Below are 14867 nucleotides of genomic sequence, written 5' to 3'. Positions count from 1 at the left end.
GGAGTTGGAGGTGCCCTTGAGACATCTAAGTGCAGTGTCACGAGCTCATAGTGGAGATCTGGGCCCGGGCTGTGCATTTTCCTATAATCTCAATCCCTGAGGACCCCGAAGTATTGATCACTTAAACTGAAGGCATACTTTACAGGACAAATGAATAGTAGTATCATGTCTGTCATCCAAGCTTAGGTCTCTTTATTCATCAGTCACTTTGCTAAATGGGTGCGTACTGACCTCACTTCACCGTCCTCCCCTGGGCTCAAGCTCAACAGAAAAGAGCTGGTGACTCTCCCTCTTTTCCAGAAGCAGACACATTTAGCTGGTAGACTTCTGTACCTCGTCAGACTTAGGATATTAGTTTGTTGTTTTAATTCTATTTTCTTATGGCCATCTCCTGACAGGAGAGACGTTTTACCTCATGATCATGTTTCAATTAGCTGTTACTGAGAATTGCTGATCTGATACATAGTGCATGGATTATATTAGCTTTGTAGAGTAGTTATCATTTTTCTGTCTTTGCCCTTTAATTTTGTTTGCCCCTTCAATGTTCTATCTTATTTGGGGCCTTATTTTTTTTTAATTAAAAAATATCATTTAACAGTTAAGAAAACCAAAGAAAAAATGCACATGAGAGCTAAATTTAGAAAATGTATAGTGTGTTTTCTGTCTCGGCAATGGAGGTTTCTAGAAACTCATGAAAACCTTCATTACACAAGTTCCTTAAAATGCTGATTAAGAAATAAAACCTTCCTTCCTCATCTTTCAAACTGCACAACTAATTGTCAAGAAAGAGAGTGGGAATCCTCAGAAGCCAAGACAAACGAGAAAGCAGGGATTCTGGGAGATACACGAGCCTTAGAAACCCTGGGATGCCGGTTGGCTCCCGAACTGATTTTCAGTTGCCTTGGCAGGAGTGCAGGAGGTGAGCCCGAGGCCCCTCACACTGGGAGTTGGATGGCTGATCATATTATCGACCAAGCCCATCCCGAGAATCTTGGTTAACTAAAGGGTGAAATTGGAAAAAAAATTCCTCAAGGCAAGAAAGTAAGGAAAGTCAATTTTGTTGGAAGAGGGGAAAAATAACAAATCCAAAGTAAGGATATATTTTAAAGCTCTTCTGGCATGAGAGTGACCACAAACTCCTGGCAGAAAAGCACAGCTACTCCTTGATTAAGAAGATGTGTTTTGAATGAATCAGTGAAAATCCATTCCGAAAAAGGCCTCCAGATTCTTGTGGATCAAGATACTGGACCACAAACACCTCTCTTCCAAGGTCTCATTCAAATAACCAGAAAGGTTTTAAAGGAAAGTAGCAATAATCATAGTTCTATTTATTGACATTACTATATGCTAGGAATTCAGAGGTGACTATGCAGTTGTCTCCTCTTTTATGGACCTTACTTTCTCTTTGGGGAGACTAAATGACATAGTTGGGTAGCTTGGTGGAGGGAGGTGTTCGTCTGTTACAATTAGCCAGGAGAGGAGATTAAGAAAGCAGTGAAGGGTGGGTGAACTTTTTAGTTGAGGACGGTCTTGTTCTGCTGGCTTTTAATTGCAGACTCAATGAGCTGTCAATGTAGGGAATATAAATTATGGAGGATGGACTTAGCTCAGGCCCCTTTAGAATGGACAAGTGAACCTGGAGAAAGACAGTCAAATCTGTGCAGACATTAAAGTTCACCTGAACGTGCTCCATCCCTGAGCCAAAGATAGGACAAATATGCAGGACTTCTTGAGGAGAGAGGAGTGGTTTTTAAGGTTCTCCAAGAATAAAACCCAGGGAAACGGGAAGGCCAGTTGTCAAACTGTGACTTTCCCCTTTGGACGGTATATCCACCAAGGTTATTGGCCTTTTATAGGTTTTCATTTCTCTTTATTACATGTCAGGTGATGAGGACGTGGGCACAGGTGTTTGACACCTTGTTGAGTCGGCTTTGAGTACCTGCCTAGCACGGGCACAGTTGCGGCTGTGTCATACATCTTGCAGCCCATCCCGTTCCCCGGCTCCGTGATCACGGCAGAGTGGTTCCTTGTTGACATGTCCGTCTCCTCTGTGACATCATAACCCATGAAAAGACCGGAACGTATTAACTTGGCTTTGTTAAAGTCAAAGGAACAGATCAAATATGGAGTCAGATTTGTTCTTTCCTATTTCAGTAGTGCCATGGAGTAGGCAGTTTGGGCAGCTTTCTGTAGGATCCTGGTGGCTTTCCCTCTCAGCCTCTGGGCGCCTCTATTGAAAACCCTTCATAGCTGTCTGGCCTGCTGGAAAAACACTCTGCCTATTATGCCCTGAATATGTTTTCAGTTTATAACTCATATCTACTCCTTGGAAAACAACTCAAAAAAACTCAGTTGGTTTTCCACCAGCCATGGGCAGGGGTGAGGGGTACCTTCTTATTATTTCATAAAATAATAATAATAATAAATAGTAATAGCAATAGTAGTAGTAGTAATAATAATAATAATAATTATAAAAGAAGTCTTAAAACAGCACTGGGCACATTGGAGAGAGTCAATCAATGCTTCGTGGCTTAAATCAAAAGTGATGACTCAGTGATTCCATGGCTGCTGTATTTGCTGAGCTAGTTATTCCTTTGCTCCATTACACATATTTTTTTAACTGAAAAAGAAATACAAGCAAATGGTTCAAAAAATTCAAACAGAGCACAAATATACACAAGTGAAAGAAGTTTTCCCTCATTCTCTGTTCTGTCTGCCCTCCCTGGTAATGCCACTGTTTACTATCCTTTGGGTGATTTTCCATATATGCTATGCACATTCCCAACTATGTATGTAAATTCCATTAAGGTTTTAGTTATTTTTAACTTAAAGGGATTTAAATCCTCAAGTGGCTTCTACCCGGGTAATAGAACAGAACAAGTGTGACTCCATATTAGATCTGATCCTTTGAATTTAAGTTTATGCTCTGTCTCCTAGGCTTCATCTTGCTTGTAAAACAATATTGCTTAGAGCCTGAAATATACAGGAGAGCCTTTTCTGGAGGCTCTGACTTTTAAGGATATTTAACACTTTTCATTCATAAAAAGATAACAAATTGTAGAATAGAAAATAACATTTGCTTTGTTGGTCGTTTACAAAGATTTGACCCAGGCAGATAGCTGCAAGGACAAAGGATTCTAACAAGAAGGAATTCTACACCAAGAAGATTGCAACAACCAAGCATGTAGGAAAGGAGCCTGAATTGTGATTTGGGGAGATGGTTTTTCAAGACATTATTTTGCCATTTAGGTCTACAGAAACTTGCTATTCCATGACCGAACAGCTGGTCTCCCAACTTATTGGCCTGTCCTGCACTGAGAATGAATTTGGACTCGGTAACACTCCTATCTACCTAGCAAGCTGGGCACTGGAACTGAGAGTTTCGGAAATAACAGGCCAGCCAAGATACAAGCACCAATCGGAGTGTTGGAGTACTCAGATTTATTATGCCGGCGGGCTTAGAGGGGCTTCTGCTCCGAAGTTCTGAGCAGTTCCAAGACGTGCACATGAGGTTTTAAAGGGTTAATTACAAATAAGGGGGTATTAGCCAATAAGGCTCAAACAACAAAAAGCAAGGAATCAGTACAGTGGAGCTTATCAACTTGTAATAGATCACGTTACTGACACATGTTGAGCTTGGATTTACGAGTTAGCTTGTTAGCCAGGTAAACTGACACTAAACTTAAGATTTAGCCTGGCAAAACTTAGAGAAGTAAACCGACACTTATCACACTTAGATTTATGACTTAGCTTGTTAGCCAGCTGGGCTTTTCCTTCACATGAGGACACCTCCTACACCCAGGGACCTACTGTTAGCCCTTGATGTTTCTACAAGTGTGGGGTGTGGTTTACCCAGGAGGGATGGGGACTATGCACCAACACTCAGGCAGTCTGCTCTGTCTGGGGCGCTGAACTTGTACCACCCCGCTCCCCTCCAGCCCGACAGCTGGGACAGTGGGACTAAGGCAGAAATCGTGCCTGCTTGTTTCCCAGCATGTAAAAGGGGAATATGTACTCTTCCCAAGTTAGTTCTGAGCGACAACACCTGCGGGTGCTTGGTTCCCAGAGCAACAGAAAACCAAGCTCCGCGTGGGGGCATCGGGTGGAGGGCTGGACCAGCGAGGTAGAACTTCAGCTGCGGGTCTTGAAGGGTTACAGAAGGGTACAGAGGCAGTGTTGCTGCCTCCTTTGGGGTGCCCCCAGAGGTAAAGCTTTTTCTCTTCGCTAAGACCCTCCCCTATCCAGATCCCTCTCTTCTCTCCGCTCTTCCTGTCCATCTGTCTCCCTCCACTTTTCCCCTCCTCTCCTCCCCCTCCCATCTTCTTTCTTCCTCGCTGCCCCACCTTCTCTAGCAGAACACAGAGAGGATCGCTGGCCTTCCTGCGCATGCGCAGTGGGTGCCAGCTGGACCGCGGTTTGGAAGCTCCAGCTCCGAGCCGGGGATCGGCCCCAAAGTCTCCTCAGCTCTGTAGCCCGGTAAGCCTTTGACTCCTGCCTGGGGCCGGGGCCTCTGGCTGTGGAAGTGCAAGGTGGGGAGCCCCCGGGAAAGTGGCGGCTGCAGGAAGGCGGTCCGCGTGTCACAGCCCTCAGGGAGCCAGTCAGCCTGTGTCCAGCTGAATTGCTCGGGACAGACCCCTGTGCCCACGCCACCTGCCTCGGCGCCCCAGGCACACCTGTCCAGGGCGAGGTGTGCACCTGCCGCCTCCCACCCAGCCGGGCTCCCCTCAGTCCGCGGCTGGTGTGCATTTCTCCTCTCCCGCCCGAGAGTCCTCTCCTCCCGGGCTTCCTCTCCTGGGCCGTCGGCCCGTCCCCGCCCCTGGGCGGGCTGTGTCCCGGGCGGGCAGGGTCTGCGGACATGGACGGGGTAGCTGGGGCTGGGGCTGGCCTCCGAGCGGGGCTGCAGACCGCGTTTCCAACCCCGCCCCCCTTTCCCTGCCCCGCGACCCCCAGGCTGCCTTCCTCTCCCTTTCCTGCTCCCTGAGGACCAGCTCAGTGGCGTGGGCGCTGCTCTCTGGGCTGACAGCCACCGGCTGTGACGCCCAGCTTCTCCTGGTGGAGTCGGGAAAAGGGGAACAAACATAGTAAACGTTGGAATTTCCACTATGGTTGAGGCTTCCAGGTTTCCATAACCTGTTTAGCCCACCTTAATGTTGGCTGCACCCATACTGGGTAATTTGGTGGAACTTCATGTTATGGTGGTGTAGAGACAGGGAGTTGTATGCTTCTTCTCTTTCCGTTTTCTAACACTCATTCTCCTGGGCCTCCCATGTACTCCCCCAGAAGGGCCCAGGGCTGGCTTGGTGCTGCTCTGAGGCAATATTTATTAATAAGGCCCTTTCTTCATCTGTTCTGAGCCTCCGTTTCTTCCTCTGCACAATAAGGGCTTGGACTAGATAAGTGCTTTTCAGTTTGTTTTAAAGCCATGTTTCCTTTGAGAAGCAGAAAATGCAAATCTCTCCTCCCATCGCAACCCTTTAGATTTTGACACATCCTCCAAAGAGTGACATAGCTCTTTGTGGAAAACTGAAGTGATTGTGATTCTAGGTGGCACAGAAAAGACTCTTCAGAGACTTATTGCAGGGAGAGGGCAGGAAAGGGGCAGTATGTCACACTTTCTAGTGTGAGCACTGGAGCAGGGGCATGGATTTAAGTACAGAGACTGACGTGGCCTCTTCTAATCTTGTACAATGTGATAAATTTCTCTACCTCAGTTTCTTGATGTGTCAAGTTGGGGTGATAATATTTTAGGCTTTCGTGAAACATTATACACATAATTCATTTGTGTCTCGGTAGAAACAAGACCTGCTAGGGATTCAGGGATTTGTTTAAAAAAGAAAAACCTTGTCCATAGCAGTCTGTCGGTGTGTATTTTGAATTTCCTGGAGGGTGAGGGCTGAGTCTGAATTCCATCGTGGGGCAGGTGGCCCATAGTTCTCTGTGCCCCAGATTGCCCCCTCCTCCCCAGTCCTCTTCCTCAGTCCAGGATGAATTTCCCTAGTAAATTTACACAGAAGTCTTGTGGAAATGGCTTTTCATTTTATTGTTTCACCTAGAAGGGCTGCCTTAATGATCTGTGTTGTCAGGTATTGAAGGACTGCCATCATGATGTCTGGTCAGGTTAAGGCTATGCAATTGGGAGTTTCTATTTAATAAAAAAAATTACAAATATAAAATTAGAACAAGGGTGGTGACAGGGGCTCTTGGAAGTGGGCACCATTAGCTTTCTTAGCTTCAGGTGCGGTGGCCTCCTGCCACGACAACCCATCTTCTTGCTCTGAAGTTTGAGGGACCAGTGGGTTCAGTGGGAATGTTAACTGAGAGTATCTCATGGGCTGGGCATTGTCCTATTTGTACTGTGTGTTCCTTATTTGAGACAGTGAGCTCACTTAACCTCAATAAGCTCATTAAAAAATTAGACTTTTTATTTTGAGATATAATGTAGATTCCCATGTAGTTAGTTGTAAAAGACAGTATGGAGATGGCCTATGGACTCTTTGCCCAGTTTTCCTTAATGGTTCCATCTTGCAAAGTTGGGGTACAATTCATACTGACTCACTAACAATTTTAAGTTTGTGTTATTGCCCTCACTTCTATTCACGATTAAACTGGGACTTAGAGAATCACACAGGCCTGCCCATGTCACCCACATGGTTAGTGTAGAGACGGGTGGAACTTGGGCTTGGGATTTCCAGGCAGTACCAATATGATGGTCTGTGGCAGGGAGCAGCATTCACTTTGCTTGTTTAGTCATTCATTCAACAGACATTTATTTAGTAACCTCTGTGGGTCAGATGCTTTCATAGGGTTATCTGATTCTTCAACAGTATGGTGAAACAGGTAATGTTTTCTTTTTTTTAATCTGAGAAAATTAGCTCTGAGACGTTATAAACCCCCAAAGGAAATATAGCTCATAAAGGAGCAATAGTAAATTTGTACATTCCACCCTTTTTATGCAGGTGTTACCCTAGGCATTTTACATTTGCAAACATCCGTAATCCAGATATATTCTTGTAAGGCAAGGATTTTGTTTTTAATTGAATTATAGTCAAGTGTACAATGTTGTGTCAATTGCAAGATGTTTTTTTAATTTTGAATTAAAAATATTTTTTGAGGAAGGTAATTAAGTTTATTTATTTGTTTCATTATTTAAAATAAGGTACTGGGGTTTGACCCCAGGATCTCGTACATGATAAGCTCGTGCTCTACCACTGAACTGTACAGTCCTCCCCAAGGTAAGTTTCCTCATCCATTATTCTGCAGCTTAGGAGTTCAAATAAATTGGATAGAAATCCAGATCTTTTGATCCTACTGTGGTCCTTTTCTTTATATTCTGCTGAAGGGGGTTGGGGAAAGCTGTTCCTTTGTTCATTTCTTTATTCAGCATTTTTGTGCAGTGACTTCTCTTCAGGACCTTGCTAGGTGCTTGGAAACAGAAATCAAGAAATGACCCTTCTCTGCAGGGGCAGGAAGCATAGACCAAAAGCTGGGTAATGTGATCCGAGCTATGTGCAGACGCTGAGGACAAACTGTACCCCCGGATTTGCTTTGGCTTCCCTTGCCTTCTGGCTGGTACACACCAGATCACTGCATCCCAAATGCTCCCGCAGCCCACAGCACAGTATGTACCTCGATCTCCTCTCCCCTCTCCGCAGGGCCTGCAACATGAGCATCCCTGACTACGTGCAGTGTGCTGAAGACTATGAGACTCTTCCCGTTGTGGTCCAACCATCATCTCAGAGGGGATCATCTCAGAGGAGAATTTCTTTTGCATCTATAAGCGAACCTCCTCAGTGAGCCAGATCAGCCCGTGCGGCTTCCAGTGGGCACACTGTATCCACTACAGGCACCAATATGCACCCGAGAGTGGGTGGAGCAGCTTCCAGAGCCACCGCAAGTTCGTGGGCCCTGTCACCATTACTGACTTCCTCTCTGCCAAGGCCTCCTAGAAGCTTCATGTGCAGAGGAGCTGTATGGCACCACGCTTAATGACTCTCAGCTCTTTGTCTTTGTGGTGCATGGGGTGGTAGACGAGCAGCCGGGCAGCGACGTGTCCTTTAATCTAAGAGGACTGCAGGGTGGTGGAGAAGAGGATTGAGGACTTCACTGAGTCATTCTTCATCTTGCCCATGTCCAAGTGGCTGGATGCAGCCCCCAACAATTCTGGGAACAAGATCACCCTCCGCTGCATCCCGTTTGAGAAGGAGGACATCATGGGACTGGACACAGACAGCAGGTAAGTTTCCCTGGAGGCCAGTCCACCCTGGCTGTGTTCCGGGTTTCTTCCCTACATCCAGAAAGGGATCAGCAAGGAAGAGGACTGTGTTGTAGCTAAGGTGGAGGGAGGTGAAACCCGCCGGTTTACAGACATTTAAAAGTGAATCTGCCTCTGTTTCAGAGAGATCCTTTTAGGGTTAATGTGGACACTTCCTCCCGCTTTTCAGCCAGGACCATGGTGGGACCCCTTGAGTCACTGTCCAATAGAGTAGCCACAGCCACTGATGCTAGGAGCACTGGGGAGGAGGCTGGTCTGTGTTGAGATGTGCTGTAGGTCAAATACATATTAGACGCTGAGGTTTGTCTAGTAAAAGAATATAAACTATCTTGTTACTTCCTATATTGATTACATGTCAAAATGATAGTATTTTACATGCAGTAGATTAAGTAAGATCTGTTCTTAAAATTAGTTTCTAGTATTTGTTTTTGTTTGATAGTTTGTTTCTTTGTTTACCATTTTAAATGTGGCAACTGGGAGACTTTCTTTACATGGCTCTCATTTCATTTCTGTTGGGCAGCCTGTCCTGAGACAGTCTCATCCCTTTGTTTATAGATGAGATGCCGAATCCCGAGAGGCAGAAAGAGGCGCTGGTTGAGCTGGGGCTGGAGCCGGTGTCTCCTGCCTTCCAGGCCCAGCACCTATTCGGCTCAGGCCCTCTCTTCCTGCCCGACAGCCAGCATGCCATGTTAGGACATCAGAAACACCGCCAAGGACTTCCGAATGAACTCCTTATGCAGGGAAAAGCGTATCACGGAGTATGGGAAAGAGCAGATAAATGTTCATTCTCACCTTGTCCCTGTGATTAAGTCAAGGGCCCCACTTTGCCTCGAAAGTGCAGACGAGCTCTTCTGAGCTGCCTACCCCCCCACCTTCTTCTCTGTTTCCCCGTGTATCTATCGTGCTGTTCCTCGTGCAGAGGATGGTGAGATGCCTTTGCCGAGAGGTGGTCCCTGTTTGCTGGGGAGATTGAGGGAATCTGTGTCGTCCTGGCCTGTGGACTTGGGCCATGAGTCTGGAGAGCGCTCATGGTGGTCCCACAGGTGTCGGTCGGAGGACCTGGCACGTGCTGCCGGGCCCGCTGTGGGGCGGTGCTCTGTGATTCTTGAACTTTACTAATCTCAGATTCTACTTTCTGGTTGTTGGTAAGTTGGAGGAGAAGATGCCAGAGAATTGATAAAAAGAATGTCCAGACCAGCCCTGTGAGTTATAGGAACAGGGGACCCAAGTCCCACCTGCGTGAGGTGCCTAGCGGGCTCTGGATGAATTTTCTGTTCCTCCCGAACATACCTCTATGGCTTAAGGAAGGGGCAAGTAATGTCGTGGCCATGAACTGTACTTGTCCCACGGGGCCCTGTGATCTACATGCCCGCACTCCCCTTCTGCTCCTTGGAGTTGAAGTGTCAGGTTTAGGAGCCTGGACACTGTTGTGGGCATAGCTGCCAGCACTGTGCTACACCGAGGCTGGCTCCGTTCACCTCACTTGTCACCACCTGCTGAGCCCCCAGGCGTCAGTCAAGGTAGGTGCATCGGTGCAACGTAAGCAGGGACCACCTTCTCACCCTGCACAGACTGGTAGGTGAGCAGTGGAAGCCTGGAGCCCTGCCCCAGGCCCACGCCAGTGCCTCTTTTGTCATAGGAGGCACTGGTGACATTTTTCTCACCAATTACTTGGCTCTGAGTCTGCAGAGCCACCAGAGAATGCCAGCTTGTTTTTGCCTTTTGAAGTTTGCCCTTGGGATTTGGCGGAGTAGCTGGATGTGTGCTTAGCCCATAGTGGAAGACACTGTCACCATTGTTTACCCAGAACCTCGTGTACCAGCCATGGCCCTCGGCATGAAAATACAGCAGCGCATTAAACCTCCCTCCTGGTGGGTCTGTCGGTTCTGGTACCATAAGGGCTCAGCCAGCATCTGAACGTCAGTGAAATATCGCGGCCAGTGAGCTAGGGTCAAGCACATTCTCTTCCAGTCACTTTTAATCCATTGTTGCTTTTACTATTCCACAGTCATTAATTTTTTAAACAATGCTTTGGTGCAGGAGCAGAGCCTAATTCTCTCCTGCTACTCTTGTTGGAAGTGAGTAAAATTGTCCAGCCTGAAATGCGTCCACAGTTTATAGCTCAAAAGCTTCCTAGACGCATGTAGGTGGAGTTTTGGTTAGGGGCGCTAACCACATTGGGGTACCCTGGCAGCGTCGCTCCCCTCAGGCCCCTGTCTTCCCTGGATCAGGAGGTGAGGGTGGTTCTCACCGTTCCCGCGTCCCTGGCCTCACACACTCACGTAAATTCTTGTACATGCTGTCAAAATCATTTTTGTTCTTGTGTTTTTCTAATTTTCTCTTGTTCCTCTTTTCCTTTTTCTTTATTCCTTTTTCTCTTGTACTGCCACGTTAGCATCTTGTTGCGTCTGAAAATGTGGGCTGTGCACACCCTGAATTTGAAATAGCCAGATCGCCCTCCGTACTGTCTCCATCGCTTTAAAAACCAAAAACTTAACAGCTGTCTTGATCCCTGTATTATCCTAGTCATCTTTTTTATTTCTAATTTTTTGGAATATTTGCTTTGTTACTACATCACCCACTGGTGTTTGATACCTGTTAAAATCCGTGCTTTGAGGAACCTGTTTGGTCCTCCTTATATTTGGTGACAAATATGCCTTTATTAAATTTGTTTGATTGTTTTGAAGAAGTAAGATGCGAATTGATTTGGGCTGCTGCTGAGGGATTATTTTCATGGAGTATTTAACCTTGTAAAGTCAAATTCTGCAGGATCTTTCTCGATTCCTGCTTTTACACAAACGTGCTCGGCACGCCGTTCTTGGCTGTCGCTGTGTGACATGCGTGACGGCGCTTCCTGACCGGCAGTCACTGGTGAGAAAGTGGCCTGCTCTGGGGTGAGCTGCTGCAGGGGACGCTGTTGGAGGAAACATTCACCGTTTTGTTTTGTTTTGTTTTGTTTTGTTTTGTTTTTGCATTCAAATTCCCCGTGCCATTTACTTTGCTTTGCCTTCATAAAGGGGCAGAAGTGGGTCTAAAATCCATGCCACTCTTTTGTTCCCTTTACGAGGCTGGTTTTTCTGAATATCAGGATAACATGGCCTTCTCCTCAGTAACTGGCTCACCTGGATCTCGTGGACACAGGGACCGCTAAAGGGGACCGTAACTTCCTGTCTGCTTCAGCCAGTGGGCATTCAGAGCCGGGTCTGTGGTTTGCCTCAGCAGCCGTGCAGGCCTCCCTGCCGCGGCCTTTACTTGTAACCCATGGTGGCAGTAAATAGCTGACTCCGTGTCTGTTGCAGCTGACGTCCACCACTGACGGCCTTGTCGTAGGTTTGCAGTAGTGAGTCTCCGACACCTCAGTCAGCCGTGAAGGAAGATGCTTTGGCAGACCTAGGACCTTGGATTCTCACCCCCACCCTGGTTCATCTCACCCGGTGGGAGGGTTTGGCTACCACCATCATGCTGACCATGAGGCCATGTTTGTCCTTTCATGCTCTGGTCCAAATGTGGACACTACATTTTTCACTAAATTTGTCTCGATTGAGACAGGCCAGAATATCTGAATGAATCTATCACATTCTGGGTGGGGAACAGAACTGAAATAAGTGTCGCAAGTAGGAGTCTAGGCTGTCCGGCTTGGCAAATGCAGGCTGGGATTTGTGATGGCCGAGCTGTGCCCTGGAAAAAGGCCTTTCCCGTGGCTCCCGAGAGCCCAGATGTCGGAGTGAGAACAGCCTTGCCTGGGATCCTCCAGCCTCATCTGCTCACTGGAAAGTGTGTCTGCTAATTAGGAGCTCCCCCAGACCTCGGGCCTTTCAAAGTTCAGACCACGGGAGTAATTTGAGTCCCTTCTCCTGGGCCTCCATTGTGAGAATCCAGTGCCTTCTGAGGTGACCCATGCCAGAAGATGCCTCCCCCTCCAGGGAGCAACCTACAGAGGACTGTGACTCAGTGCACCATGCTGTGAGCTTGTGGGGTTACAGCCATGGTGCCTGCAGAACCAGACTTGAGATGGGCTTAGTGACAGAAATAATAGGACTGATTCCGGGGCAGGGATTGTGGGAGGGAACAGTGGAAATTGAATGTGACCTCAAACACATAGGTGGGTGCTGGGACTGTTACTAAAATGGGGAGCCTGGGAGGTACCTGCCAGGAATCGAATTCCAGAGTAAATAGTGGACATGAGGCATTTTTAAGATGCCATTTGTCATCCAAGTTAGGACTTCAAAGAGGCACTCTGGTATGTGACCCTGGGGCTCACCTGAAGGAGCCGGACTATAGATACACGTAGGGAGTCGTCATTCTTAGCTGGTGTTCACAGCCTTGCATGTGAATTAGATCATCTCGAGAGGTGCAGACATTGGCTGGGGGGGCAGGGCTGTGCCTGGTTTGGAGGAAATCCCAGACCATGCAGCTTTGGTGTGTCAGTCAGCGGCGTTTGGGATTTTTCGAATAATGCCATTTATCCTTAAGGGGCCGGGCGGTGTGCAGGGCCAGCCAGGAAGAAATCTGAAGGGAGGGTCTTAGCCACGTGTGTGTCTTGGGAAGATGCAGAGTCTGCAGGGTGCCGGAGGGTAGAATTTTTTGAAGCTTGAGTTGGAGTGGGAAGTGGGGAGAAGGTAGTCACACTCACCTGTGAGGGAGGGAGGGAGGCCTGGGGAGTCCCCAACCTACCGGACTCACTTTCCCATGAACAGAAGGCAATCATACAGAGTATCTGAGGTGAGAAAGGATGGGCGCTGGGAGGGGAGCCAACCTGGAGAATGGTGTTTGGACAGTTCTGGAATAGTCTCCCTGCAAAATAGAGTTAAAAATACCCAGACTCTTAAGAACATTGATAGTGACTTGGGAGAGGGCAGTTGTTTCTCTGGCCTCCTAAGGGTAAGGCATGTATCCGGAGATACACAGATGATATGGGCAGTCTGTTCCTGGGGCTTGATCCTTACTGGGGGAACAGTGCATGTTTAAAGGGGGAGAAGGGCAGCGGAGGGAAACTAGCCAGGCCCAATGTCAGGTACTAGTCGGCCGACCTACTTGCATGTTGCATTCACACCCATGCCTCCCAGGTTGGCGGTGGCAGCCCCCTTTTGAAGATTGGGAAGCCTTCTCAGAGGGGTTAAGGAATTGGTTCCTTTAGCGGCTAGTAAATGCTGTAGCAGGATTCAAGCAGGGCCTTGTCAGACTTCAAGAGCATGTTCTCTCTACTGTTTCCAGTACTTCCCTGTTATACCTGGAATGGTGAAGTGGGTCAGTTTTGGAGCCTTTCAGAAAAAGTATGATTTAAGTGCCTCAGGACTGTTTCACAAAACTCAGCGTTCTTTGATGGTTCTGAAGCACCGCAGTGCTTTTCGCCCCACAGTTGTTAAATCTTACGTCTTTGTTGATTACTTGATTACAAATGACGTGCAGGTGCAAAACCACACTTAGCAACTTCTGAAGGGAAACTCTCCAGTTCTCCCTTGTTCGGCTATCTTACGCGGGATGTAACTGTGCTGCAGCGTAGGCCTGAGGTTTACTTATGGAGTGAGGGTTTGATATCCAAAGTTAGCATAAAACGGTCAGGTGAAGAAAATCGACGTTGACAATTTATTTTTGGGTTTCATTAGTCAAGGTATACTATCAGTCAATGGCCCATATAACAAATGAAATTGAGTACACAACATTGCATTTCTTACTTTCTATTTAGAGTTCTCTTACAGAATAAGGTTGTCTGCTTTGTAACATCAGCTCCACCACCACGGCACCTATCAGTGTGTAGGTGTGATTGCATGTACACCGTGAATATAATATGGGCTTCCTCAGCCTCAAACACTCCAGTGCATAATCACAGGCTGTAGCCATCTCTTAGTCACGCAAATGCTTCTAAAATTATAGGATGCCAGAAATGAAAGAAGGGAGAGAGAGAGTTTGCCTTTATCAAAATTCCTTTCAGTTCTAACTGCAAACTGTTTTTGAGCAGCTCTGGTTTCCTTTGGATATGAATATATACATTTTTTTGCATGTAATCTGGGCTTTGGACTAGAACACCAAGCTCTTGCTGTCCACAAGCCACAAAAATAGTAGCCAAATTGCACACGTGTGAAATGGTTTATACTTTTTTCTGAGAAAGTATCCTTGAATTTGGGACTTGGACTGTGATTTTTGCTTTTTGCTTCCCCCACCCCTCTTTTAATCTCTCACTCTTTCCCACGTGGCCCCCAAGATTTCGTGGTCTCAAAGGAGTGGGCAAACAACCAGTTGGTCACCATGTACTGCTGCTATAGATGGAGCCCAGCGAAGACCTAAAGGACATTATCTGAGAGGACTTCCTTGAAGAAATGGGCCCTACATTCAGTTGTGAGGACAGAGTAAGTGTCAGCCAGGAGAAGGAGTCAAGAATGTGGCTCAGGTGGCAGGTGCAGCCCGGGCAGAGGCCTGGAGGCTTTTTGTGTGGGGACCCGTGGAGAGTGCCCTGTGTGATCCAGGGTGGAGGGTGCCCCTGCTGGGGAGGACACTGGAGAGTGTATGGAGTGGAGGGCTTTGGAAGAGGTTGGGTTTTACTAGAACTGACACAGTAGGCAGTGAAGAGCGTCATCAGTAAGTGACCGCCAGGAAA

At 47.3% G+C, this 14867-nt stretch overlaps 1 protein-coding gene across 1 annotated transcript in view; it reads left to right on the top strand.

The window, feature by feature from the left end:
• The first annotated feature begins 8028 nt into the window (after positions 1-8028).
• Positions 8029-14867, top strand: part of LOC140693409 (trafficking protein particle complex subunit 9-like) — a 112625-nt gene continuing 105786 nt past the window's right edge. The window contains exons 1-2 of the transcript XR_012069145.1: positions 8029-8233; positions 8828-9092. The gene's annotated coding sequence lies outside the window, so the exon portion shown is untranslated. Of the gene's footprint in view, positions 8234-8827 lie in introns of the transcript that reaches the window.

This window comes from Vicugna pacos, unplaced genomic scaffold (genome assembly GCF_048564905.1).
Source record: "Vicugna pacos unplaced genomic scaffold, VicPac4 scaffold_19, whole genome shotgun sequence".
NCBI classification, from domain to species: domain Eukaryota; kingdom Metazoa; phylum Chordata; class Mammalia; order Artiodactyla; family Camelidae; genus Vicugna; species Vicugna pacos.
Note: the sequence above shows the minus strand (reverse complement) of the source record. Positions and strands in the feature narration are given on the sequence as shown.